General features: G+C 39.0%; 1 pseudogene; it reads left to right on the forward strand.

The window, feature by feature from the left end:
* Positions 1-1,987: 1,987 nt before the first annotated feature.
* Positions 1,988-3,325, forward strand: LOC124528992 (tubulin alpha-1A chain-like; annotated as a pseudogene).
* The last annotated feature ends 24,356 nt before the right edge of the window (positions 3,326-27,681 follow it).

Raw genomic sequence — 27,681 nt, forward strand, 5'->3', positions numbered from 1 at the left:
ACTACATGAAGACAGGTTTTGTAATTTGAATCCACGCAAGTTACAGGCTACGAAGCAATAAATCTGAAGGTCCTCAGAAAAGCAAAACAGATTCCATAGCTGCCACTGGGTCTAATTTTCAACTAAAATTTATTAGTTATAAAAGAAATGTTATACAGGGGCACCTGGGTGGCTCAGTCAGTTGAGCGTAGGATTTCAGCTCAGGTTATGATCTCGTTGCCGAGTTCCACCCCACCTCGGGCCCTGTGCTGCCAGCTGAGAGCCTGGAGCCTGTTCCGATTCTGTGTCTCCCTCTCTCTCTGCCCCTCCCCCGCTCATGCTCTGCCTCCCTCTGTCTCAAAAATAAATAAACATTAAAAAAAAAATTAAGCGTTACACAGAAAAATCAAGGAACAAAGATATAGATAGACACTAATTTAAAGTGGCCCCAGGGGTTGAATTTAATAGTTATAAACTTCACAATACTACTGTACATATATTCAAATAATTAAAGGAAATCTGTTCAAATAATTTAAAAAAAATCATATTAATGAGTAAATATGTAGGGATGCCAAAAAAGAAATGGAAACTTTTAGGAAACTGAAAAATCCAAATCTAAGAAGTATAATAACTGAAATTTAAAACCTAGCAATAAACTCAACTGCAGATTTCAGATAATGCAAGAGAAAAAAACCCATGTATTTGAAAAGTTATCTCGTCTGACAAATAGAAAAGAAGAAAATATTGAAGAAAATGAAAAAAGCTTGTGACACTATCAATTGATACAGCACACATGTAATCAGAGACCCAGAAGGAAAGGACTAAAAGAAATTGGCTGGAGAAAAAAACACATTTAAAGAAAAAATGTTTTAAAATTTCTTAAATTTGTTGAAAAATGTAAATTAACAAGTCCAAGAAGCTCTGTGAAACCTAACTGGAATAAAAAGAGAGAAAGTCATATCCAGCCACATCAAATTCAGACTAACGAAAGTCAAAAATAAATGGAAAGTTTGAAAGCAGTAAGAGAAAAATGACATAGTACATAGAGATAACAGTATGATTAACATTCAACCTTTCATCAGAAACAATGGAGGCTAGATATTGGGATGACATATTAAAAGTAGTGAAAGAAAAAAATTATTCAGAATTATTCATGGAGAAATTATCCTTCAAAATTAAAGCTATAATTAAGACATTTTTCAATTAAAATAGAGAGAAATTAATGCTAGCAGAACTGCGTTATTTAAAATGGGAAGTTTTCCAGAGCAGAGGAAAATTGCAGCAGATGGTATTTCAGATATACCAGGAGAAATAAAGAGCACTGGAAAGGATAAGTACGTGACATGTGAGTTCATATAAATATATGTATTTTTTGCTTTTTTATTGGCTTCTTTAAAAAAATATGTGCATAGTTAAAACCAAATGTATATTACTATATTGTTGAAATTATGGTATATATAGATGAAAACAATGCAAAGAAGGGAGAGGTAGACAGAACCATATTGTTGGAAGTTTCCTATATTCAACTAGAAGACAGTCATTGTGGAATAGGTAAATTTTGATCAAGTTAAAGTAGCATGTTATAGGGGCACCTGGGTGGCTCCATACGTTAAGCGTCCAACTTAGGCCCAGGTCATGATCTCACGGTCCGTGAGTTTGAGCCCCACGTCGGTCTCTGTGCTGACAGCTTGGAGACTGGAGTGTGCTCCGGATTCTAGGTCTCCCTCTCCCTCTGCCTCTCCCTGCCCCTCACATTCTCTCCCTCTCTCTCAAAAATAAATAAACATTAAAAAAATGGTTTTTAAATAAATAAAAGTAGAGGTTCTCTTACATCCACCGCCTAAGAGTCGCGTTGTAAGAAGCAACAACCTCTCCACCTCCTCTCTGCCATCTTCTCGGCAGCTGCAAAGCAACAAACTTGTGTGAATGCATCTCTATCCACATTGGCCAGGCTGGTGTTCAGATCAGCAACACCTGCTGGGAGCTCTATAGCCTGGAACGTGGCATCCAGCCCGATGGCCAGATGCCAAGTGACAACACCATTGGGGGAGGAGATGACTCTTTCAACACCTTCTTCAGTGAGACGGGTGCTGGCAAGCATGTGCCCAGGGCAGTGTTTGTAGACCTGGAACCCACAGTCATTGATGAAGTTCGCACTGGCACCTACTGCCAGCTCTTCCACCCTGAGCAGCTCATCACCGGCAAGGAAGATTCTGCCAATAATTATGCCCAAGGGCACTACACCATCAGCAAGGAGATCATTGACCTTGTCTTGAATCGAATTCGGAAACTGGCCGCCCAGAGCATGGGTCTTCAGGGCTTCTTGGTTTTCCATAGCTTTGGAGGGGGAACTGCTTCCAGGTTCACCCCCCTGCTGATGGAATGTCTCTTTGTCAATTATGGCAAGAAGTCCAAGCTGGAGTTCTCCATTTACCCAGCTCCCCAGGTTTCCACTGCTGTAGTTGAGCCCTACAACTCCATCCTCAGTACCCACACCACCCTGGAGCACTCTGATTATGCCTTCATGGTAGACAATGAGGCCATCTATGACATCTGTGGTAGAAATCTTGATATTGAACGCTCAACCTACACTAACCTCAATAGGTTGATTCGTCAAATTATGTCTTCCATCACTGCTTCCCTCATATTTGACGGAGCCCTGAATGTTGATCTGACAGAATTCCAGACCAACCTGTACCCTATCCCCCATCCACTTCCCTCTGGCCACATATGCCCCTGTCATTTATGCTGAGAAAGCCTACCATGAACTGCTTTCTGTAGCAGAGATCACCAATGAATGCTTTGAGTCAGCCAACCAGATGGTGAAATGTGACCCTCGCCATGGTAGATACATGGCTTCCTGCCTGTTGTACCATGGTGACGTGGTTCCCAAAGATGTCAATGCTGCCATTGCCACCATCAAGACCAAGCGTACCATCCAGTTTGTGGACTGGTGCCCCACTGGCTTCAAAGTTGGCGTTAATTACTAGCCTCCCACTGTGGTACCTATGGAGACCTGGCCAGAGTACAGAGAGCTGTGTGTGTGCTAAGCAACACCACAGCCATTGCTGAGGCCTGGGTTCACCTGGACCACCAGCTTGACCAGATGTATGCCAAGCATGCCTTTGTTCACTGGCATGTGGGTGAGGGCATGGAGGAAGGAGAGTTTTCTGAGGCCCGTGAGGACATGGCTGCCTTTGAGAAGGATTATGAGGAGGTTGGTGTGGATTCTGTTGAAGGAGAGGGTGAAGAGGAAGGAGAGGAATACTAAAGTTAAAAATGTCACAAAAGTGCTGCTTTTACAGGGAAGCTTATTCTGTTTTGAATATTGAAAAGTTGTGCTCTGATCAGTTAATTTGCATGTAGCAGTGTATTCTCTAATATACAATTTCTGACCTATGCATTAAAACACAATGCTTCATTATAGATCCAAGCTGTACATTTCTCTCATGGATTTGAATAAAGTATTCCCTGTCTTAAGTGAAAAAAAAAATTAAAAAATAAAAGTAGCATTTATAATCCCTAGAGCCACCACTAACAAATTGGCAAGATATATGTTAAAAAGTAAATACAGGATGCAAAATATTTGCTCAACACAGAGAGAAGCAGGGAAAGGAGGAGTAGAGGAACAAAATAGAAATGAAACAAATAAAAATAACAACAAAGTGGCAGACTTAAAGTCCATAATAGACATAATTTTATTAAATGTGAATTGACCAAATACACAAAATAAAAGACAGAGAATGTGAAACTGGATTGAAAAGGCAGGACTCTATGCCATGTGGCCTAAAAGAGGCACCCTTAAATACAAAGATGCAAATAGGCTGAGAGAAAAAAGATAGAAAATAATGTGCATGCAAACAGCAAGCATAAGCAAACTGAAGTTGCTGTATTGATATAAGACAAAATAAACTTCTAGCCAAGGAATGTGACCGCAAAAAAAGTGAAACATTTTATGAAGTTGAAAGAGTCAATTCAACAATTGTAAATGCACATACATCTAATAACAGATCTCCCAAAACTGGCAGAAATAAAAGGAGAAATAGAGGAAATAAATTTAAAACCATAGTAGAACATTTTCATATTCCTCTCTCAGTATTCAATAGATAGGAAAATCAGGAAGAACATAGAAGACTTGAATGACACTGTCAACCAACTAGTTGACACACACAGAAGACACCACATAAACCAAGAAGATCTACAATCTTTTTAAACATATATGGAGTATTTGCCAATACAGACCATAGGCCATACAACAACTGCCAATAAATTTAAAAGATTGAAATTGTACAAAGTGTATTATTTAATAACAAAAGGAAACTTGAATTCAAACATAAACGTATGTGGAAATTTGTCAAAATGTTATGAAATTAAATAATTTGGAAAGTAAATAAGTTTTTAGAAACCAAATGAACAAATTAGCCAAAAACCAAATCAAAAGGGGAAGTAGAAAATATTTTGAGATGAATGCTAGTGAACACACATAATAGCAAAATTGTAGAATGAAAATAAAGCAGGGCCAAAGGGAAATTTGTAGCAACCCATGCTTACCTTAGAAAAGAAGAAAGATCTAGAATCAATGATATAAAATTTTAACTTAAAAAGCTAATATAAAACCCTATCTAAATAGAATGAATGAAACAAAAAAAGAGTGGAAATTAATGAAATAGGAGTAAATCAATAGGGAAAATATGTGAAACAAAAAGGTGGCTTTTTAAAAATTTTGATAAAATTGGTAAAACCCTAGCTCACCTGATCAATAAAAAAAGACACAAATTATCAGTATCAGGAATGAAAGAGATGAAAGAGAGTTTTCCATAGATATTAAAAGGATCATACATGAAAAACTGTATGCCAATAAGTTAATACTTAGATTAAATGGATAACTTCCTCAAAAGAAACTATTAAAATCTGACTCCAAGAAGGAACAGAAAATCTGAATGTCCCAGTGCCAATTAAAATACTGAATTCATAACTAAAATGCTTTTTACAAAAAAAATTCCAAGCCCAGATGGATTGGCTGATAAATCCTACCAAACATAAAAGAAATAATATTAATCCTACACAAATGCTATCAGAAAATGGAAAAGGGGGATATGTACCAACTTGCATTATTCCTCTGGCAGAAAAATCAGAAAGAAAAAAAAATTACAAGACAAAAAACCCTACAAATATTCCCCAGAAGTTCAGCTGCAAAAATCCTTAATGACATCAGCGAATTAAATACAATGAGACACAAAGAGTGTAAGAAGGGGAACAAAATATTTGTATTTGAGATGAAGTATGCAAGTTGGAAAAATTCCAAATGAAAGGAAGAAACATGAAGAGCATCACTTTAAAGTCAGGTAGAGGCAGATTCACATTCTGCCTGCATTATAACTCTGGAAGCTTACTAAAACTCTGTGTACCAACTCTAAAATGGGGAGAAGAAAACTCACGTCATCGGATTGTTGTGAGAAATAAGTAATAGATAATGTATGAACACTACTTACAACAGACCTCAGGCTATGGAAGAAGTTCAATAAGTTTTAGATACAGAAATGAGGCTGAGAAAAGCGTGAGAAGGAGCACAGAATTAGAACAGCACGGACCTGTTTTGGTAAAGACCGAGATACATTCTTCTTTTCCTGGATGACTCAACGTGAAGTAAGGGAATCAACTCTTGAGATGGGGAATAGGAGGCCATATTTTGAAGATTTTGCTAAGTAGAATGTTCATTTTATCCCACATCTATCAATGGATAGTTGAAGCAGGTTGCAAAATATTCAAAACTTTAAGAATAGTCTGACAAGTGTAGATAATGGGTGGGAAAGTTAAGATATTAGTGTGTGCATATTTCGTAGTTTGGGCGAGGAAACAGACCTTAAACAGAAGAGAGGGATCTTGCTTTCTGGGGACAAAGAAAGAGACAAAATGGTTCTGAGCTTGTATCTGGATAAACAGAAAGATGGTCATTATAAAATGAGATAGAGGAAGAAGCGTAGGCAAAAAAAAAAAAAAGGTTCAATAAGGCACTTATGATATTAAAGTGATCCGACTCTCCCTTTCTGGGTATAGTATGCTTTGCAGACATGAGAACTTTCTGCTCTTTAAACAAGTCATTTAACTTGTCTAAGCTTCAGATGACTCATTCTTTATTGAAACAGAAAATGTAAAAAGAGAGAGAGGAATTAACAAACCCCAGACATCCCAGAATTGCTATATTGCAGTGAGGATAAAGACCTATGTCAACATGAATATTACTGTTATTACTCAAATGGCACATAATCTAGTCATATAGAGCATTTACTTAAGCCAGGCTGTTTTCTGGTGTAGACCATGCTTTTCTTATAGCCAAAGGCAGACTCTGTGCTGACAGGGTTCTCTAAAGTCCTAGTTCAGGGAAGCATCCTTTGTTCTCATGAAAGAGAACACTTTGTTCTCTCTCCTCATCTCTTGACTTCAGAATTAAACACTGTGAAAATGACTTGCTCCAGGTTTAGGCCAACTCTCTTACGAATTAGAAGCAGGGGGTAGAGGGAAAAGAAGGAGAGAGATTTACAAAATACATGTGTTCACGAATCAGGAGATTAAACATTTGCAAAAATGACTGCAGTGCAAGGGAGTATGTGTGAATATCATGACATTGGTTGCTGAATCTTCCTGGATTTGATAGGAGAGAGGCAACCGTTTTGCTTCTGACTGGATCACACGAGAAAGACTTCAGGGAGAAAGTGGCATTAAATGAGCTCTTAAAAAAAAGTGAACATTCATACTAATCTCTCTTTTATAAAGCCTCCCCTTTTTTCCTTCTTTATCTTATAGCATCTCCCCCATGCCTCTGATCTGGGGTACCTCACGGTCTTTCTGTTTCTCTCATTCCCCTCATCAAAATCCACCGCCAACTAGAAAGTTGAGAGAACCATAAGTAAGTGCTAAAACCAGAAGTGTTACAGCTGCCTTCTTCCCTGGGTACTTATAGTTCAACACATAGGGAACAAAATTGATAAATATCTAATGGTAAAATTTCAAAAATTGGTAATATTAGCAAAGGTAATTTTTAGGAGAAGGCTTTTGCCAGCACCTGGGAAATCAGTTCTGTCTACCAATTTTAAGTGGCTCACAACCTGCAGCTACATTCTAGTGTGAGTCAGAAAAATATCACAATGGCAACTGGAATGTGACATTTGGGGGGGGGTGGTCATCCTTAAAAAGATCAAAAGAAAACAGCACCTTATTATTATACAGCATGCCCATGTCCATACAGAACCCGAATAGTTTATAAGAGGATGTGAAAAAAAAAAAGACTGTAAAGGCTTTCACTTGGATTGTGTCTGGAGCACTACAAGGTCAAAACAAAACAAAACAAAACAACAAAACAAAACAAAACAAAACAAAAACCATTTACGTACCTCCCAGGTATACAGAAATGCACATCACGGACACTTGCTTTTTGAAATGTTGACAAACCTGAATGTTAACTTGGTAGCTATGCCCCACAGTTGTTCACGGCCAAGTCGTTATTAAATTCCTCCTTAAAATATCCCATGGGTTGAGTGAAGGGAATATTTTGATAAGTGCCTGGAATTCCACTAGAAATTTGTATACTGTCTCTGTACTTGAGGCTAATAAAGATATGCCCTCTGGAACTTCCCTAAATGTGGTTTCTATGAGGTTTCCTTTTGTTTCCTTTTATTCTGTTTGCAGGAAACTTTTCTTTAGCCACCTGGACGTCATAGCCACATGTGTTTCTCTGCATTCCCGTAAATGCGTTTGCCTAATGGCTAATTAATAAATCAAAAGAATACCTAATTTCCCTCCCTCGAGGTAGGAGTTTCTACCAGAAATGTTCGCTGAAACATGTGGTTTTAAAATTTTTTATGCATGAAAAACAAGGATCTGGTGGGTGGTCGGTACAAGTCGGTAGTCACAGTGGAAACCAGAGCAAACTGAAAAGCATCTTGTTTCTTGTAGGAAACACGATGTATATACTTAGAGATAAAAGTATGTAAAGACCCAGGTTGGGCAGGGAGCGTCTACAGAAAATGTAAAGGGGTGCGTGGGTGGCTCAGTCGGTTGAGCGTCCAACTCTTGGTTTCAGCTCAGGTCATGATCTTATGGTTATGAGTTCGAGCCCCGCATGGGGCTCTATGCTGACAGTGTGGAGCATGCTTGGGATTCTCTCTTTTTCCCTTTTTTCTGTTCCCCGCCTGTTCATGCTCTCTCTTTCTCAAAATAAATAAATAAACATATATATATATATATATATATATTTCTTTTTTTTTTTTTTTAATTTTTTTTTTCAACGTTTATTTATTTTTGGGACAGAGAGAGAGACAGAGCATGAACGGGGGAGGGCCAGAGAGAGAGGGAGACACAGAATGGGAAACAGGCTCCAGGCTCTGAGCCATCAGCCCAGAGCCCGACGCGGGGCTCGAACTCACGGACCGCGAGATCGTGACCTGGCTGAAGTCGGACGCTTAACCGACTGCGCCACCCAGGCGCCCCTTTATATATATTTCTAAATATCCTATAAAGTAAATTTAATGTTGTCTTAGAACGAAGTTTTTAGTCGTTTGTCTTAAAAGGTAAATGACAACAACAGGTGATAGAAAAAAGCATGAAATGTCATCGAGCTAAATCAGTAAATCAGTGAAAAACAAATTACTGATAAAAGGGGAATAATGAACTTGTTGTTTAAAAAATAAGAATGCTGATATGGGTATAAATCATCATCCCAGGAGAATTCTGCCTGGATACAAAGATGTGAAACCCCTGACGACCTGTTGACTTTTTTGTTTTTCTGTGATTGATTATTTATGTTTACTGCTGAGTTAGAGTAAGGAGCCAGAGCTCTGACTTCTGCTGCCTCAGAAGCTCCTAACTAAGAAAAAAAAAGAGAAAGGTATAAATGATCCCAGAGCTACTAAAGAGGCAGCCTCTCAAATTGCCCATAACATACTGAAAAGTTATGTGGGGGGTGGTTCATGGAGGTCCTGAGGTTTCTGAAACAGAACACGAATGACCAGTAATGACCATCTCTGGGACCACTCTGATCTCTGTTCCATGAACATTCTGAGCTAAAACAGTTGGATACATATTCAAGTTTGATTCGCTTTAGAAAAGAAAAAGCCCAGAACAACATTGAGTTCTCTGACTCCTCAGATATAATTCTTTCCCATTTCTTCCTTTCTGTGGAATTCAATTGTTAGTGACTGACATCCCATGAATGCACTTAGCAGATGGCCAGCTTCTTTGGAAAGCTGAAAAGAAGTGAAAGATGTGATTCATCTGGATGTATGAATGGGATAAATGTGAAAAGGGTCAGGGGGAAGGAAACATACTTCTAGGCAAAGACACTATCATCAAAAAGTATTGCAGTTGATATAAGTAGGAAATATGAGATATACCTGGCTAGATGGCACATTCTAAGAAGAATAGAGAATGATGAAACCCGCATTTTATGGAACATTTTAAAACAGGGGAAAGATATTATCAGTCTTGCCTGAGAGGTCTTTGACTTCTTCCAGTTCCTTAGAAAGTAAAATACACATTTTACCTCTCTCCTTTGACCTATCATCGATCGATGCAGTAACAACTACAATATAACTAACATGTTGTAGCTACCAGGAACTGTTCTATGTGTTTTATATTCGTTACACATTAGTCGGGGATTATTTGCACTTTATACTTTAAAAATCAGAGACTCAAAGAAGTCAAATGATTTATCTAAAGTTGTACACCAAGTAGATAATGAAGATTCAAATGTAGATTCTCTGACACCAGCATCAGCTCTTAACATTTCCTTTTCCCTAGATAACCATAATTGTTCTCAGGAGCTTCACAGGATGTCTTAAGGGTTACTGACAGCCAAGAATAAACATGGTATATATTTCTGGAATATCCATTTACCTACCAAAAAAAAATCTGAAAAAAAAATCACAGATATATTAAAAATAACGTTAATTTTAAAAATAAATGAGAAAAGTAATCAAACCTCGGTCTTTAAGGTGATGAGACAAAAAGCTCTCTAAAGGCCTGAGGTATAAGGGTGGCCATTTTAGATTTCTTTCTAAGTCAACATGACTGCACATAAACTTTGTTTAAACCATAAGCCTGATTTATGACCACCAAGCATACATTGTGCACCTGTTTGTAAATGAGTAGCCTAAAGGAAAACCATCTTGGTCTTAAGATATTGATCAATATTCCCACTCCCTGCATGCCTTGCCTTAAATCTTGTGATTCCTGCTCATATGATAATCTATAATCTTTTGAGCTTTTACAAGATGTAAAAAGGTATATACTCCTATAAAAACTGTTCATTCCCCAGAGCACTTTCTTCCTTGTGAAGATTGTGTTTCCTGAGCAGCTATCTTAATTTGGGCTAGAATAAAACTCTCTTCTAAAATCTCTACAAGTTTTATTCATTTTGCATTGGCAAAGGAAAACTTCAAGGGTGATTGGTCATTAAAGAAAAATTCAGGCTTTCTTCAAATTGCTTACTACAATGGATGGATGTTGGTGTCCACTCCTCAGCACCCATTCACTCTTTTTTTTCCTTGGATATTTACATCTCCGAAGTTCCCATAGCCTTTCATTGTTTGCAGTCTTGGAGCTATCACAAAACAGTGTGCCCTCCCTGACTTGCCAAAAGGTTAGCAGAAAGCCTTAGCTATGCTAATGAGCTTTTGTCTTCTAAGGATTTTGACTCTTGAGCCTAAAGTCAGAAAAGATTGTTGGAGCTTACACCTTCTAGTTTGGGTGGTTCACTGATAAAGGAAATAGGGTTTTTATGGCCACAAGGACCCCTGGAGCTAACTGCTTCTTGAACTTTCTTACCCTGGGTCTTATACTTCTTTAATTCTGTGATCTCACTCAGCAACTTACAATAAATTCCCTTTTACTTAAATTGTCCAGAGTCTGTTTACTCTGCTTGCAACTGAAGAACCCTGATGAAGGTACCATTTTCCCCTGTGCAGCTAGAACACTGGTTAATATAAAAACAAAACAAAACACGATTTAAACACATCTTGCCCATGATGTACAATGTGATGTGATGTGTGTGTGTGTGTGTGTGTGTGTGTGTGTGTGTGTGTGAGAGAGAGAGAGAGAGAGAGAGAGAGAGAGAGAGAGAGAGAAATATCTCTATATAGATTGAAATAGTAACAGAGGTTCAGATCAGGGAGAAGTTATCAATCTGGTATGAATGACCTTTTGGCTTTTTTCCAGTTCCTGAGAAAGTAAAAGACATAAAATCAATGAATATATCCAGACACTCTTGTCTTACTTTTCTTGGGCCTCTGTTAGAACATGTAGCCCTCTTTGTTCTATAGCCACAGGTCCACACTGGATGCACGTCGAGTTTGCCCAATAGAAAGTAAGCCCTTGTCCATAGGATCTATGACTCATTCATCCCTCAGTCTACCATTCCAGGGGACAGGATGCACAGTGCTTAGAGGTTCCTACATACAGTATTGTTGCCTGGAATTATATAATTTGCACTTGGAATTGTAGAAATAGATTACTGAAAGAGATTTAAAGATTATTTATTCAGGGCTTTATTAGGAAAGAAATCAAAGGCTAGAATACATAAAGTGATTGTCCTAGGTGATCTAGAAAGTTTGAGACAAACTTGGCCTAAAAGTCCAGATCTCTTGACTTTAAACCCAAGTAACCCTCCCACTTCTGTCTCATGGCCACACTTCATCATCTAGGAGTCTAAATGCATTTGACTTGATATTAAGTCAAAACAAGCCTTGCAAGTTTGTCTTAGGGAAGAGTCATTTCAAGTCTACTCAACTGAAATATAAGCTCCTAAGGCAGGATATATGCCTTCCTCTTCACTTTGTGAGAAGCCTGCTGGGAGTACAAGGGGAGTCAATAAAATCTCTGTTAGGTATGTGCATTATGGACTTCATCCTGACACCTGAAGAGCTGAGGAAGGGCTTGGCCATTAGAATATAGCATACATGAATCAGAAGCTACTTAAAAGGGATTCCTCTGGCCTTTTGGAGCAAACTAGTTGCACGCAGCCCTTTGATCTATTTTCCTCCCACATCAGGCTGACTTTCTTAACATCTGGCAGCCACCTTCTCATTTCCCCAGATTTTTGTATATCACATGGAAATACTGATGTCTGGGTCTCAGTTCCCACCCAAGAAAGGCATCTTTGGGGATGGACTTTGCAATTTATAACTGAAAAATCTCTGAATTAAGTGAAATTCATACAAATCCACTTGAGCTTACCAAAATATTTAGAAAAGAAGGATGTGGCTGGTTAAAAATGTTACCCCAAACACTTTCCTGATGAACAATTGAGCTCTTCCCATGTCTTGGCATTGAAGAGGGAGCCATGTTTTCTTAGACAAGCATGCTTTTTAGAGATGTCTGACACATATTTGATCCACTCACATAGCTAAGAGCTTTTCTGTTTTGGTGGCCTGGCTGAAGAAGAAAAGGAACAACAAACTTCACCATGGAAAATTGAGATGGAGAGTTATCATCACTGTCTGCAAACATGGGTTTTCTGCATGGCTAAGATTAGAATAGCACCAAATCATTACAGGGCTGTTATTTATGAAGAAATTATTTTTTCCAGAAGAAATAGAACCATCTACAGAGAAATTATGACCTTTTAGGCAGAAAAAAATGAGTAGGAAGCAGTTTTTAAAAAGAGTCAGAATGAGTGCCATTGGCAATGAAAGTTAAATAATAACGTCTTGACCTAGGTATGCCTAGTTCTGTTCCAAGGTATGCCTACTGTTCCAAGTAGATTCACTCAGCTGCCTGGATTACTACGGAACACTGTGCTATGATTTTAAGTACATTATTTCATTAATTCTCAGTTACTCCATGAATAGATATTAGCATTATCCCCACTGTGCAGATGAGAAAACTTAGGTTGAAATCACATAGCTAGAAAGTGATGGGACCAGCTTTTGAACCCAAATCTTGTCTGCCTCCAAAGGGCATCTTTTGACCCATATACTTTACTTCCATACCCAAAGAAATAACAGCAGGTCCTAGAAAAGAAGGGATCAAAGAATATTTCCCTCAGGAAACAATCTTCATAGCATCAGAAGAGATAAACACTTAGAATTCCCTCCTCAGAAGGCTGAATGCCTGCTGTGAGTGAAACAAGTCTGGCTAAACATGTAAGCCCACAAATCAGAGCTACTTAACCAAGTACACAAAATAGTGACTCATTTGTGGCCCTCACAGCACTTATGCAACTGTAGACACATAAAGCAATTTCACAGAGCTCCTTAAATTAACATGACAATGATACATAGTGCAAAATATATAGTCTCTGGCATTGGATAGATTTAGGGATAGATTCTGTTTTTCCCACTTATTGCCCAAGGTGACATGTTACAATTCACTTAACTTTTCTGAGCCTGTTGGTTCATTTGCAAAATAACAGTAATAAAAATAATAATATGTGGCATTGTTTTTAGGATTAAATGAGAATAGTAAAGCTTCAGGCATCTCGCACTTCTGCGAGGACTCTGTTCTTTTTCACTGGGTAGTTCTTATTTTACAACAGTCCACAGCCTACAGTCAAATTCTAATCCCAAAGCAGGACAGACACAAAAGGGACATGCTGAGAATTCAAAGAAGAGAAAGATGACGGTTGGGTCCTTCGATGTGTACAGCTTTGCTCTTTCGCCCTCAATCCCCTGGACATGGTGTAGTGGGCGTGGTCTGCTCTGGCTGACATTCATTATGACCCCCCCCCCCCCACCCCGTTGTCTGAATCTTAGGGGCAGGCATTGATCTCATGGGAGGTGTGACGAGAGGCATGTTTAGAGTCTGTCTCTATGGTAACAACAACTGCAACAATAATAATAACAATAAAGTATCTGTGAAATTCTTTAGCCGTATTCTTACTAGTTGAAAATCCTATTTTGGATTCCAGAGCCTGGTCCAAACTGATAAATTCGTATGAGCATGAGAGTATTCATTGTCTTTCTCTGGCCGTATTCCCTTTTCTGTCTTGTCCCCAGTGGTTCACTTCTTTCTCTACGTTTGAGCTAAGAATTGGGAATTCCATCTGGTTTTCCCTTTGATGGAGCTGGAAGAGTGAGTACTTTCAGGTCCTGTGTGTATCTGGAAGGGGTGACAGAAACTGATCCTTCCTGAAATACTCTACCTAAAATAGACGTATGTCTTCAGACATATGTCTCCTTGGCCTCTTGCAGCTTTTCTGGTACATCACTATGCCAAGACCTCTGGCACTATTGTTCCATTTACTAAAGAGTGATAAGATGGCTTGTTTTGTTTACCCTGATCTGGCGTAGGTCAGGGCCCCTGGAGGAGGGTAGGGAAGCTCCCTGAAATACGATAAATGGGGGATAGAATGCCTCCTGTCTCCTCTGTATATAATTAAATAGTTTATAAAGTAATTTTGCATAGTGGGATCAATGGGCAATCAGAAAGTAAATTTCCTGAAAACACAGACTTCACATAATTCCTATAAAAATATAGGAAGGAAAATATATATCATGTTATAGACTGACAATGCAACGTACACTTTGCTTTTATAACATTGCACGAAACCGTTTGTGACATTTTATGCATTTTTAAAAATCATCGTATTTCTTGAAATGAAGACAGTTGTATACTATTTTCTGTTTTGCTACATTTCTCAAGATTAGAAATCAAATTGAATGTACGTCTTTCCTTCAAGACACACTATTAATAGTGATTTTTCCTAAACATATTATAAGATGGTCATTCACTGAGGTTTGGGAGCTACACCAAATGTGCCAGAATGTAAAATGTGAACGGTAGGGGGTTTACCTGGTTTTGCCCCGTTGTATCTCAGCTGTCAGTGCAGCAGGCACTTACAAAGTTTTTATGGAATTAACCAACAGTTTATAAAGGGCACTTCTGTGCCTATGATAACAGTCTCTACCTCTGACCACATATTTCTCTCTATTGTAACCAAATCTTTTCCATCTCCAGCCTTTCCCTCAGTCTTTACTTTCCCTCTCCTCCCACCGTGTTCTTACTCTACTGCCTATCCTCTACCATCCAACACACACACACATCCACCCCCAACCCACCCTCACACACACGCATGCACACTTCTTTACATTATTCCCGAGCTCTGTCTGGAGATCTGAGAAATTTGCTATGTTGTTCTCAATCTATTGACAGAATTTGGGTGCCCATAAGCTAACAGATTTCAATGTACATGGAAGTGATGATTTTATGGGATGTCTTCTTCAAAAAGTAGAGCTTTCTCTATAATTTTTGTATTTCTCTGATTTAGTTGTAGTGAATGGAATGTTAAGGCAAGGCCACAATGAGTTTCCCAATGTGAGGGCCCCAGTTGGGATGGTCATAACCACTTAAGTACAGTTGGTTGACAAAGTGAGAAGTAATCTAGGAAAAACAACTCATATGCCCATAGTTTTTTTTTTTTGTTTTCCACCTAAAAACTCTCTTTTTTACCCACATAAGATAAAATCTACAGTAGGGTTGTTTCTCAATTTTTAAAATATCTTCAAACATGCCATTTAAAAATAGCTATTTGAGGGGCGCCTGGGTGGCGCAGTCGGTTAAGCGTCCGACTTCAGCCAGGTCACGATCTCGCGGTCCGTGAGTTCGAGCCCCGCGTCGGGCTCTGGGCTGATGGCTCAGAGCCTGGAGCCTGTTTCCGATTCTGTGTCTCCCTCTCTCTCTGCCCCTCCCCCGTTCATGCTCTGTCTCTCTCTGTCCCAAAAATAAATAAACTTTGAAAAAAAAAAATTAAAAAAAAAATAGCTATTTGAGCCTACGTTCCCTTTATGGCACCCACCAGAGAGTGTTGAGGAAAGGATTTAAAAAGAACATTTGCTCTCAAATGTGTTTTACTTAAAGTACATGAAGGCAGCTCTTCTCAACCGGCATGAGCTGCTTGTGTACCAGGAGATATTGATTCCTTCACCACTCTGGGGGGGCGAGAGCCCCGGGGATGGTCATTTCTGACCAAGAGCAGATTTGTCTGGATCTTCTCGAATGGTAAGTGGTGACACAGGGCTTAGTGGCACACTTCCCTGTCTCTGCAGGTGACAAGTATCCAGCACTTCCCATCCCTCAGTGATACGACTGGTAAACCAAGATCATCGGGAAGTTGTCAAACCACTTGGACAACTCCATTAGCAACCAGCTTCAGAGAACGCCACTGCCCATCATGTTCCTCCCGTGGGGAAGCCGTGGGATGACCTTATGTGCCAGGTGCCCCAGGGACAGGGGACAGACCAAGGTCAGCTGATGTGAGGAAGCTTGGCCAGATCCCCCGGCAGCAGTAGCACCAGGTGGTGGTGACTCCAAGCCTGTGTGCTCACTAATCAGGACACATGGTCATACTACATTTATCCACAAAAGAAGAAAAAGAGACATTAGTTTCTTTAGTAAAATTTCAACTTTTGTAAGTTTTTGGGTGGGTAAAACAAGAGGTTGTAATACTTCTATCACTGCTTTGTGAACCGAGTATTTCTTCATCAAAGATAAGGAATTCCATGTTGCTATTTTAAACTGACTTTGAAAAGTTACACTCAAAAAAGCAAGTTCAAGTTTCACGTGAAATATTTTGGAAATTTTAATTTTGACGTTGTATACTTCTTGTCTTTGTAGATTTGCATGTTGAAGCATATATGAATGCTACATAATTTTAAAACAAAACTTAAATTTAAAAAAGTGTTTCTAAATATCAAAAATTATCTTAAAAAACAAGTAAATCTACTTTGCATTTATTAATGTCACGAGTGTGCCAAGTAGAAATATTTCAAATTACTTTAAAATACAGAAATTCATGTAGTTTTAGTAGGTTATCAAGGGACAGAAGAACTGCTAAAATGCTTAGTTCTTTCAATAATTACATTGTTAGCAGTAATGATGTCATTATTCTGAGAGTGTTCTGTGAATCACATGTATTAAATCAAATGAGTAATTATGTGATATTCAGATTTCAGCATCCCATTATCCTGTAAAACTAGAATTCTTGGTATTGGAGAAGAGACAAAAATTTAAGATAGTTGAGGATACCTAAAACCCATACAGTTCTGAAATTGCATTGAAATAATTGTGCCAGAATTAATTTATATTTTTTTGTAGCTCTGTTCACTGAAAAGGCCTAGAAATAGTGAGTAGTAGAAAAGCCTGACCCTGAGTTATGGTCCCTGAGTGCTATTTTTCACTAAAAAAGAATCTTATCTTAAAGATATATATAATTCCTAGGTCTGGGACAGGAAGTATATAAGATGAGCCTGGAACATGTTATCATAGCAGATGAATGAACCTATGAAAGGCTGGAATTGGGTCAGAAGGACTCAGGTTCTAACCTAAAGCGGTCCCACCAATCAAATGTGGGACATCTATTAGGATGATGACTACAATGGGTGAAAACATATCATATATGCTTATATCCATGAGTTCTAGTAATTCTGGGAACCAAAAACAACCCAATGTTTGTCACTAGAGGATGCTTGGTTATTACAAGGATGGTAAATAAAGGAAAAAAGTTGAATGTGTGCTCTGCCTTTCCTATAAAATAGATGTCACTGTACAACCAAATCATAGTCAAGAGGAGTTTCTCTTTATAGATGGGTTCCAGGCAGGCAATGGAAGTAAGAATGACATTGTAACCTGTAATGACCTAATGAATCAGGTCCTTGAGTATCACTGGCTGTAAACATCACAAAAAGAAGGAGAAGCACTAATTATGTGCCTCTTTATGGAAGAGCATGACACCAATAAAATGGTCTTCAAAACTATCAACATGAATCTGGTCACGCTGTGTGCTTATTTATAGGAAATACATGTTAAACCGCACCACAGTGTGTTATAATCTGCAAAAATAACCAGGTATCTGCAACAAATAAATTGGACAACAACAACAAAATAAAAAGAACTAGAAGGAGAAATCTCAGTATAAAAATATACATAAAAACAATGGTACACGGTAAAACTGACTGGGGAAAAGAAAAGTCACTGATTTGTAATATTTGCCAATTTTCCTGGTAGAAAAATTCAAAAACTACAAGACCCCTTCAGTATCATGTTGACTTTTCTGAGTCTTTTGCCTTTCCATATGAACTCAGTACCAAAGCACTATTGCAAGTCAGGTTTAGGTAGTAAGCGATGAAACTCAGCCTTGTACAGGCTTCCCAGCTCCTAGAAAACCCAGAGGAATGGGGGAAAAAAAGATAGTGAAGGCAATGACTACCCTAATACTCTTCACACATATCATTCTTCTCAGGACCCCCTCATTTTGGAGAAAAGGATGTATGCCTTAGGGACTGCCTGCCCTATGGTCTTGCCCTGGCATTATAGGAGACACCAGAATAGTGGTTCTCAACTTTGTACACAAAAATCAGTATACCACTAGTATACCACTAGAGCTTGTGATTTGCCTATGGTCTGGAGTGGGATCAGGGTATTCACTTTCTTTTTTTTTAAATCTCTTCAGGTAATTTTAACGTACAGCCAGAGTTGAGAACCACCGTGCAGAGAAAATCCCTCTGCAAAATAACTGATGGGTTAAAGCAGATTCCGTACAGTGTGCTTCAAAGGGATTAAGAGAGTTTGAGATACTTATTCCCTCAGTCCTCTGAATTACTTGGGCCCCTGAACCTTTGCCTGGAGCAGCCTCCATTATTTTCCATAATGTGCTGCCAATACATTATCCTTTTCTATGTGTGCCCAAACACACACACAAAAGCCTGGGAAATGTGAATGTAAATGAGAGCAGAGCCTTGTTTCCAGAGAGCACTAGAAAATGCGCACTTGTTACCAGGGCAAGGAGAGAGACACAAAAGGGGCAGATCTCTATTCTTTCCCAGCGGGGATCATAAAAACAATCCTGCAGTGGGAAGCCTATTTGACCAAGGGCTCCAGCTGTTGCTCCCATCACACCCCACATCTCCACCCCCTGGTTCCCTCCCAGCCAATGGCTGAGCACCGCAGGGGCATCAGGGCCAGCCATTCCTACCTGGCGGGGTCTGCTGTGATGGGTAGCTTTGTCCCAAGATCCCTCCATTGGCCTGGCCAAAATCTCAGAACTCTGCTGTAGTCTGACACTCTCTCCCCACCCCAGTCCTCCTGCCCTCACTCTTTCCTTCACAGAGGTCAGATGGAAGGTTCTCACATCCTCCCCATTCCCTTCCCTTTAACCTTCAGAAGCATGTCCCCCCAAAACTCTCTTGCACTCCTAATTCCATTTTGGCATCTGCTTCTCAGAAGTCTAAAACTAACACACTCCCAATTAGCACATTAGTGAGAATCAGTACATCAGACAGAGTAGCTGTTTCCTTGGAAAATAGAAAAAGTCCAGCTTTGAGAGATCAGATAAGAAAATACATTTCTAGAGAAACTAAAGGAAGTCCTATTCAATTGGTTCAGGAAAGAGATCTTCAGTTATGAATAGGGAGACCAGAGTTTCAGGAGGTGTCCAGCCCTAAATATAAGGAGTGAGTTGGAAACAAAGAATTAGAGCCACAACTCCAGAGGAGAGTATTATAAGTGAGTTACTGGAAAGGATGTGGGCTTATAAAGTGGGGGCCATGCATTCATTTAGTAATTAAGGAACAAACATTTGAATGTCTACTCTATGCTAGATACACTGAATATTATTGCTGAAAAGAAAAACAAAAATCACGGTTCCTTCCTGGTGGAGTTGCAGTGTTATTGTGGATACTAAAGGTTAACTCCCTACTTCTCAGTCTGGCGTGGGGGCAACCCTAAATTTCACTTCTCCGACTGCCTGCAGTTGGGATGTTTTACTCTCCTCTGTGCTGTTAATGCAAAAGATTTTTCTTCCCTATCTGCTAGTATTTTTCTAACCCAGAGTCAACCTTGAACTAAGCCTATTGTGTAACAATTTTGTTTGGATATCTGCTTTTGCAAGTACACTTTGAACTTCATGAGGTCTCCAGAATCCAACATAGTACAAGGTACCTAACAGGAATTCGATAAACAAATGCTTACTAAGCAAAAAGCAAGATAGGATATTGAAAGACATAGCTTTTAGGAGCAGCAGTGCTCAATGTATGTTCCTGGAAACACTTACCAAGTAAGAGGGTCTGAACTAAGTGGAGGATCACACAGTCTTGCACAGTAAACCTTTCTCTTGAAGAACAATCAATCAGATTAACAAAATAGAGGCTCTGAGAAGTCCTGTAATGAAGAAAAATTAATTTGTTTAATCTGAATTTTGCTAAGTTTAGTGTATTACTATTTACACAGATCTGTAAATTTATCCAGAGGCAGTGAACAGTGATCTCTTTTTAGATACACAATTTTCACATATAAAACCACCCTTACGTTAATATCTTTAGCCTTCTCATAGCAATGCTCTGACTGCTGTATCATATTTTATTGATCATCATTTTTTCTAAGTTATAATTTCTCTACATTAACTATTCTCCTTGGTAGATGCACTGCATCGAAGAACAGGACAGTATCTGCAAGATCAAACATTTACGTGAAGAATGTCAAGATGAGGGAGGTTGGGTCTTTTTAGTCAAATGAACAGGAGAGAATATAGCTGTATCATTTAAAGTTATATGAAGAAGGGTTTTCTATCTAGCATGTTATAATCATTCTTTTTTCATATTTTCATTACACTTCTGTTAGCATTTTATTTGTGTTTGTTACTATTAGGATTCGGATTAGTAAGAAGGGAAGTTGACTGGGGAACTGCACACACAAAATAGCTTCAGTACAAAATTTTAATAACAAACCAGTATCTTGGAATGTACTCATTCTTCCCGTCTCAGAGCACAGAATTAGATTGAAGTGAGCCCACGCCTGTGCACTTTTATAAAGACTGGGCAAGAACGATCACCATGAAGTGGCCAAGAGCAGCCAAGGCAATTAACCCACCACTAAAAGTTGTGATGTGTCTTCGATGATTTTTTTTTTCATTTTAATACTTCTCCGTGTTAAGGATAAGGAAAGTAAGAGAGTGTAGCTTAGTATTTCATAGTAAGAGTTAGAAACAGATAAACTTGGATTCAAATATTAATTTCACCATTTATTAGTTGTTGCTTAGTCATGTGAACAGTTAGTGGTAAGAGTACAAATTGCTACCTTGTATTTTTGCTAAAACTGTAAAGAGTTTGTCAGTATATTTAAAGATGAACGTGCAGTATAGATATGAGCCATTTTGTTGATATATAGCAATAGTGGTTTCGTTTATTATTATTCATGATTCTGCATTTTAAAAGATAAAATTTTGGCTTCCATATTTTCTAGGGCAACGATCAGGGATGTTTATACATAAACCTTTAATTATGGGAAAATTTTGGTAGATCAGTAGAATTTGTAGTACCATGTAGTATAGCACAAAGTAGAGAAGAATGCTCTCTGAAAGTAACATAGAATACTTTCCATGACAAAATAATGTTGAGGGGCGCCTGGGTGGCTCAGTCAGTTGAGCGTCAGACCTCAGCTCAGGTCATGACCTCACAGTTCATGGGTTCCAGCCCCGCGTCAGGCTCTGTGCTGACAGCTGGGAGCCTGGAGCCTGCTTCGGATTGTGTCTCCTTCTCTCTGCCCCTCTCCCGCTTGTGCTCTCTCTCTGTCTCTCAAAAAGATTTTTAAAAAAAATTTCTTAAAAACTAAATAATGTTGAATATCTTCAATTACCTATAAAAATATCTAAATATATCTGACATTTTATTTTTTTTTAATTTTTTTAATGTTTATTTATTTTTGAGACAGAGAGAGACAGAGCATGAATGGGGGAGGGTCAGAGAGAGGGAGACACAGAATCTGAAGCAGGCTCCAGGTTCTGAGCTGTCAGCACAGAGCCCGACGTGGGGATCGAATTCACGAACTGTGAGATCATGACCTGAGCCGAAGTCGGATACTTAACCGACTGACCCACCCAGGTGCCCCAAGATATGACATTTTATAATTTGATTTTGGACTGAAAGAATTTTGCCCACCAACTCTTCCCAGAAGCCTGCCCCAACCTGATGGCAAACCTTTATTTCATTAACAATAAGTAAATTTTCAATTTTGAGAATTTCACAGTTTCCACTTCAAACACAGAGAAGAGCATAGAAGATACTAGAACACACGTGTACCCAATGCTGATAGTAAGCATTCGTAGTTTGCCATATTTGTTTCAGGTCTGTAAACTACAATGTCCTCCACCCCCACTCCTTTCCCCAGCTCACTTGCCTGAGGCAACCCTTACCTGAAAGTTGGGAGTTTTCTGTCCGGACGTTTTCCTGTGTTTAGCACATTTGTATGTCTCTGCAAACAATACGCACTTGTTTTTTTCTACTTTAAAGTGTTGAATAAGTGGTGGCATGCCAAACATACTCCTGCGACTTTATCTGTTTCTCAGCGTTTTATGTTTTACTTTATCTATGCTGATCTATACAGATGTTTTTTAATTCAATGACAGTGTAAATTATATTGAATGCAGAAAGCACTGGGTTATTTTTCTAGGATTTAAAAAAATATTTGATATGTACTACAGATCTAATTTCATCTTTGTCTCCCACAGTATTTTGCCCTGAAGCCATTTATTAAATACCCTTGTTTCCCTACCTATCTGCTTTCTTGCTCCCTTCCCTGGGTCTTCCAGAACCTTATTCTCTCTACCTTTTCATTCCTCAGTCATTTACAACAGAACCGCACTGACCTATAAAATGGGAGCCGCTAGCTACCTGTAGCTATTTCCATCTAAATTAGTTTAAATTTAACTAAAGTAAGGGGCACCTGGGTGGCTCAGGCAATTAAGTGTCCGACTTTGGCTCAGGTCACAATCTCATAGTTCGTGGGTTCAAGCCCCGCATTGGGCTCTGTGCTGACAGCTCAGAGCCTGGAGCCTGCTTCAGATTCTCTCTCTCTCTCTCTCTCTCTCTCTCTCTGCCTCTCTCTCTCTCTATCAAAAATATATAAGCATTGAAACAGTGTTCTTTTAAAAAAATTTAAATTAAAAACTTAGTTGCTAAATTAGTCTAGCCCCATTTCAAGTGCTCAATAGCCACATGAATGGGACTCCACACTACATATAGAACATTTCTATCATCACAGAAAGTTCCATTTCTTGGACAGGGATGTACTAAAGTGTGACTAATGATATTTTTCCTTCAGGAAGATCTGTATTTAACTAAATTCACTTACTAAATGAATCCAGCTCTGATATTAGCCTTTGCTATTTATTTTTCATTTTGTTATTATTATTATTATTATTATTATTTGGCCTTTCTTTAAAAGGGAGCTATAAGCATCCAGCCTCTGGGCTGCCCCCAAAGCACAGCACTGAGGCCCTTGTTTCCCAGAACTAACTGCACATTAGGATCACCTGAGAAATGTAAATTATAATGTGGGTTGGTGGCATTATTGGTTTTAAAAGCTCTGCGGGTGATTCTCATACTCAGCTGGCCCTGGGAACCACAGACCTAAGTGGTGGCCTGGCATGGCCTGATCTGTGAGCTTGCTGATTTTGCTGCTCTTGCTGTGGCCTCCCTCCTCTGTCACGGTCATCTGCCAGCCCTCTAGTCTCACACACCTGTTTCTGGACTTATGATTTACAGCCATACCCTAGCCCAGCCAGCCTTCCCACAGCGGATTCTGCTGTACCTTGAACTCTGCTTTGGCCCCAGCAACCTGCTTATTTTTCTTTACTTCACAGCAATTGTTAGAGTTTCAGTCTAATTGATATTGATAAAGAAGTTTCAGTGATGCTGTTAATAGGGTTAAAGTGAATTTACACAGTCAGACAGGGAGTCATTGGTTATTTGGTTTCTCCTGTTCATTTCCTATTATTAGCCAAAAGAAAATTAAGGGGAGAGAGAGAATATTTTTCCCAGAGTTGTCAGAGAACCCAGAACCCGGAGCCATAGAAGGACCACTGGAGACATGTAGTCTAAGGTAGCATTAGCATAAAGAGGTACAGAGACGTGGAAAACTCACCTGGACACACTGAGAACTCAGCTCTGCTCACGCCCAGGCAGAGCTCTGTCCAACATAGGCTGCCGTCTTCCTTCAAATAAACATTCATTTAAAGCAAAATCAAATAACTTGTAATCCATATAACAAAGCAATTATTTAACCGTCAGAATGACTTCTTAAAAAGTATGGGCTGGGAAGGGAGAAAAATCTATGTTTTGTGGATTTCCAATATCATATAATTTGTGGGACTCTCATTATGGAGAAGAATGAATCAGGTAGGAAAACAAATACTTATTTAAAAATTAAAAAGAAATAATAACTAATTTTCAAAAACCGATACCACAAACCTGAAAATACAGAAAAGGTATTTCATTAATTAACTGCTGAGCCACCTTATAATACATTTTTACTATCTATTTTTTGCTGTATATAACAACTGTTATTTTACTCTTTTGACAAGAAAGGGAAGAAAATTCAATCTTTCCAACATTATGAGAGGCTAAAATGATTAGTCATTAATTAGTTTTTGATATCTTAGAAAGTTTTCAGATTCAAAACCCAATACTGATAATGTTATAATTTTTTAGGATTTTTTTAAAGTATATTTATTTTCGGAGAGAGAGAGAGAGAGGGACAGGCAGAGAGAGGGGGAGAGAAAGAATCCCAAGCAGGCTCCATGCCTTCAGCACAGAGCCTGACATGGGACTTGAACCCAGGAGCCCCAAGATCATGACCTGAGCCGAAACCAACAGCCAGAAACTTAACTGACTGAACCACCCAGCTTTCCAATTTTTAGGATTCTTACCAAATCTAGAGAACCTCTATCAAGTTCCTTTTTACATTTACAAGTTATAGGATTTTTGACATTTAAAGTTTTCTATTGACTTATTTTTTTGAATGTTTTTTTATTTATTTTTGAGACAGAGAGAGACAGAGCGTGATCAGGGGAGGGGCAGAGAGAGAGTGAGACACAGAATCAGAACAGGCTCTGAGCTGTCAGCGTAGAGCCCGACGTGGGGCTCGAACTCACAAACCGTGAGATCATGACCCGAGCTGAAGTTGGATGTTCAACTGACTGAGCCACCCAGGCGCCCGTCTATTGACTTATTTTAAATGCTCATTGAATTGCCAACACTCATTAACCAGTTTGTCGTTGATGAAATTAATAAGAACATGAACAAAAAGCATGGTCCAGGAAAGGAAGGAGTGAAGTTTGGATGGAGTGTAGTGTATAGGGAGAGCGGGAAGGGAACATCAACTAGAAAGGTCTGTTTCAGCCAAGTAGGACATGGAAAGTAGTGTCACATGATGTTTGGTGGCTGAGGAGAGACTACCATGCTTTTAAATGAAGGAAGCAAACACTCGTGTATGGATCACTAAGCACATGAAAAGCAGGGAAGGGTCAGGAGCATTATCAATGGAGCCAGACAAACCTCTAAATCTTACCTCCACTAGACTGTGATGCCTCCCTATAACCCTGCCAGACATAGGAGTGACTGCAAACTATATAAATAGATTTTGCTAAACCTAAACTAAATGTATCGTTGACTCAACTCCCCATTAGCTGGATTTCAAAAGTGACGTGGTTACTCCAGCTCTACTCGGCTTGAGAGATCTCAAGTTGGAGTGGAAAGGGAGAGAGAGAGTATTCTTGATCAGTTGGCTAAAATATCTTATTTTTGCAAATCTTGTAAGAACATATGACCATGTGAAGATACTACGGGGGTTCCACCCAGAGCCTGGGAGTGGTCCATGCAAATGAAAAGTCCCAAAGTTTAAGCTTCATTAACTCATGGTAAATTCTTAGCTTAGAGCCAAATGCCTGGGTTTGAATCCTAGCCTTGTAACCTTTCATAAGTTACCTATCTGGTGACTCCAGGCCACAGTCTCCTCATTTGTGAAGTAGCAATAATCATATTATCTACCTCGTAGGGTCATTGAGAGAATCAGTTCATATACATAAATAGCTAATAATGGTGCTTAGCACATAGCAAAAATCTTTTCATTTTAGAAGTAAATTAGTTATCAATTACATCTGTATGGTATTCTTAACTTTCAAAAACCTTCATTCTAATTCATCTGATCCTTTCAATATACATGTGGTATAGTTATTTTTGTTTCCATTCTTCAGGTGAGAAAATCCAGGTTCCAGAGTTTAAGCAATTGGCCTCCCAATATGTTAGATGTCTCTCATTGGTTGGGGCTTCTTTGCATACTTTTCTTAGTGCACAAATTATATTGTAACCTTCATATTTGTCCATCTCTTTTATTCAAGTCTAACCATTGAGGAGACAGGCCAAGGTTTTGTCTGACTCCAAATCCCCAGTGCCTCTCGGTGGGCAATCAACACATGTGCTCTTTATATGCCTACATTTCTTAAATGACTAGTACTTATGGCCACCATCAGGCCTTGTAAGCTCTACAGGTGGTTCTTCAAGATATAGAAATATGAACATCTCTGGGCATGGTAATGGTAAGAATCATTTGCAATTCCTATTCTTTAAGAACAAGGCCCCCTTTCTCACATACAGGTCCTTCATCCATTTTGAGTTTATTTTTGTGAATGGTCTAAGAAAGTGGTCTAGTTTCATCCTTCTGCATGTTGCTGTCCAGTTCTCCCAGCACCATTTGTTAAAGAGACTGTCTTTTTTCCATTGGATGTTCTTTCCTGCTTTGTCAAAGATTAGTTGGCCATACGTTTGTGGGTCTAGTTCTGGGGTCTCTATCCTATTCCATTGGTCTATGTGTTTTTGTGCCAATACCATGTTGTCTTGATGATTACAGCTTTGTAGTAGAGGCTAAAGTCTGGGATTGTGAGGCCTCCTGCTTTGGTAACCATCAAAACCCTAGAGGAGAAAGCAGGAAAAAACCTCTTTGACCTCAGCTGCAGCTATTTCTTACTTGACACATCTCCAAAGGCAAAGGAATTAAAAGCAAAAATGAACTATTGGGACCTCACGAAGATAAAAAGCTTCTGCACTGCAAAGGAAACAATCAACAAAACTAAAAGGCAACCAACGCAATGGGAAAAGATATTTGCAAATGGACAAAGGGTTAGTATCCAAAATCTATAAAGAACTCACCAAACTCCACACCCGAAAAACAAAAATCCAGTGAAGAAATGGGCAGAAAACATGAATAGACACTTCTCTAAAGAAGACATCCAGATGGCCAACAGGCACATGAAAAGATGCTCAACGTCACTCCTCATCAGGGAAATACAAATCAAAACCACACTCAGATACCACCTCACACCAGTCAGAGTGACTAAAATGAACAAATCAGGAGACTAGATTCTGGAGAGGATGTGGAGAAATGGGAACCCTCTTGCACTGCTGGTGGGAATGCAAACTGGTGCAGCCACTTTGGAAAACAGTGTGGAGGTTCCTCAAAAAATTAAAAATAGATCTACCCTATGACCCAGCAATAGCACTGCTAGGAATTTACCCAAGGGATACAGGAGTGCTGATGCATAGGGGCACTTGTACCCCAATGTTTATAGCAGCACTCTCAACAATAGCCAAATTATGGAAAGAGCCTAAATGTCCATCAACTGATGAATGGATAAAGAAGTTGTGGTTTATATATACAATGGAATACTACTTGGCAATGAGAAAGAATGAAATATGGCCTTTTGTAGCAACGTGGATGGAACTGGAGAGTGTTTTGCTAAGTGAAATAAGTCATACAGAGAAAGACAGATACCATATGTTCTCACTCTTATGTGGATCCTGAGAAACTTAACAGAAACCCATGGGGGAGGGGAAGGGAAAAAAAAGTTACAGAGAGGGAAGGAGGCAAACCACAAGAGAGTCTTAA

This window comes from Lynx rufus, unplaced genomic scaffold, assembly GCF_022079265.1.
Source record: "Lynx rufus isolate CCGP_SWC_20201006 ecotype Redwood Valley unplaced genomic scaffold, mLynRuf1.p SCAF_6, whole genome shotgun sequence".
Lineage (NCBI taxonomy): Eukaryota > Metazoa > Chordata > Mammalia > Carnivora > Felidae > Lynx > Lynx rufus.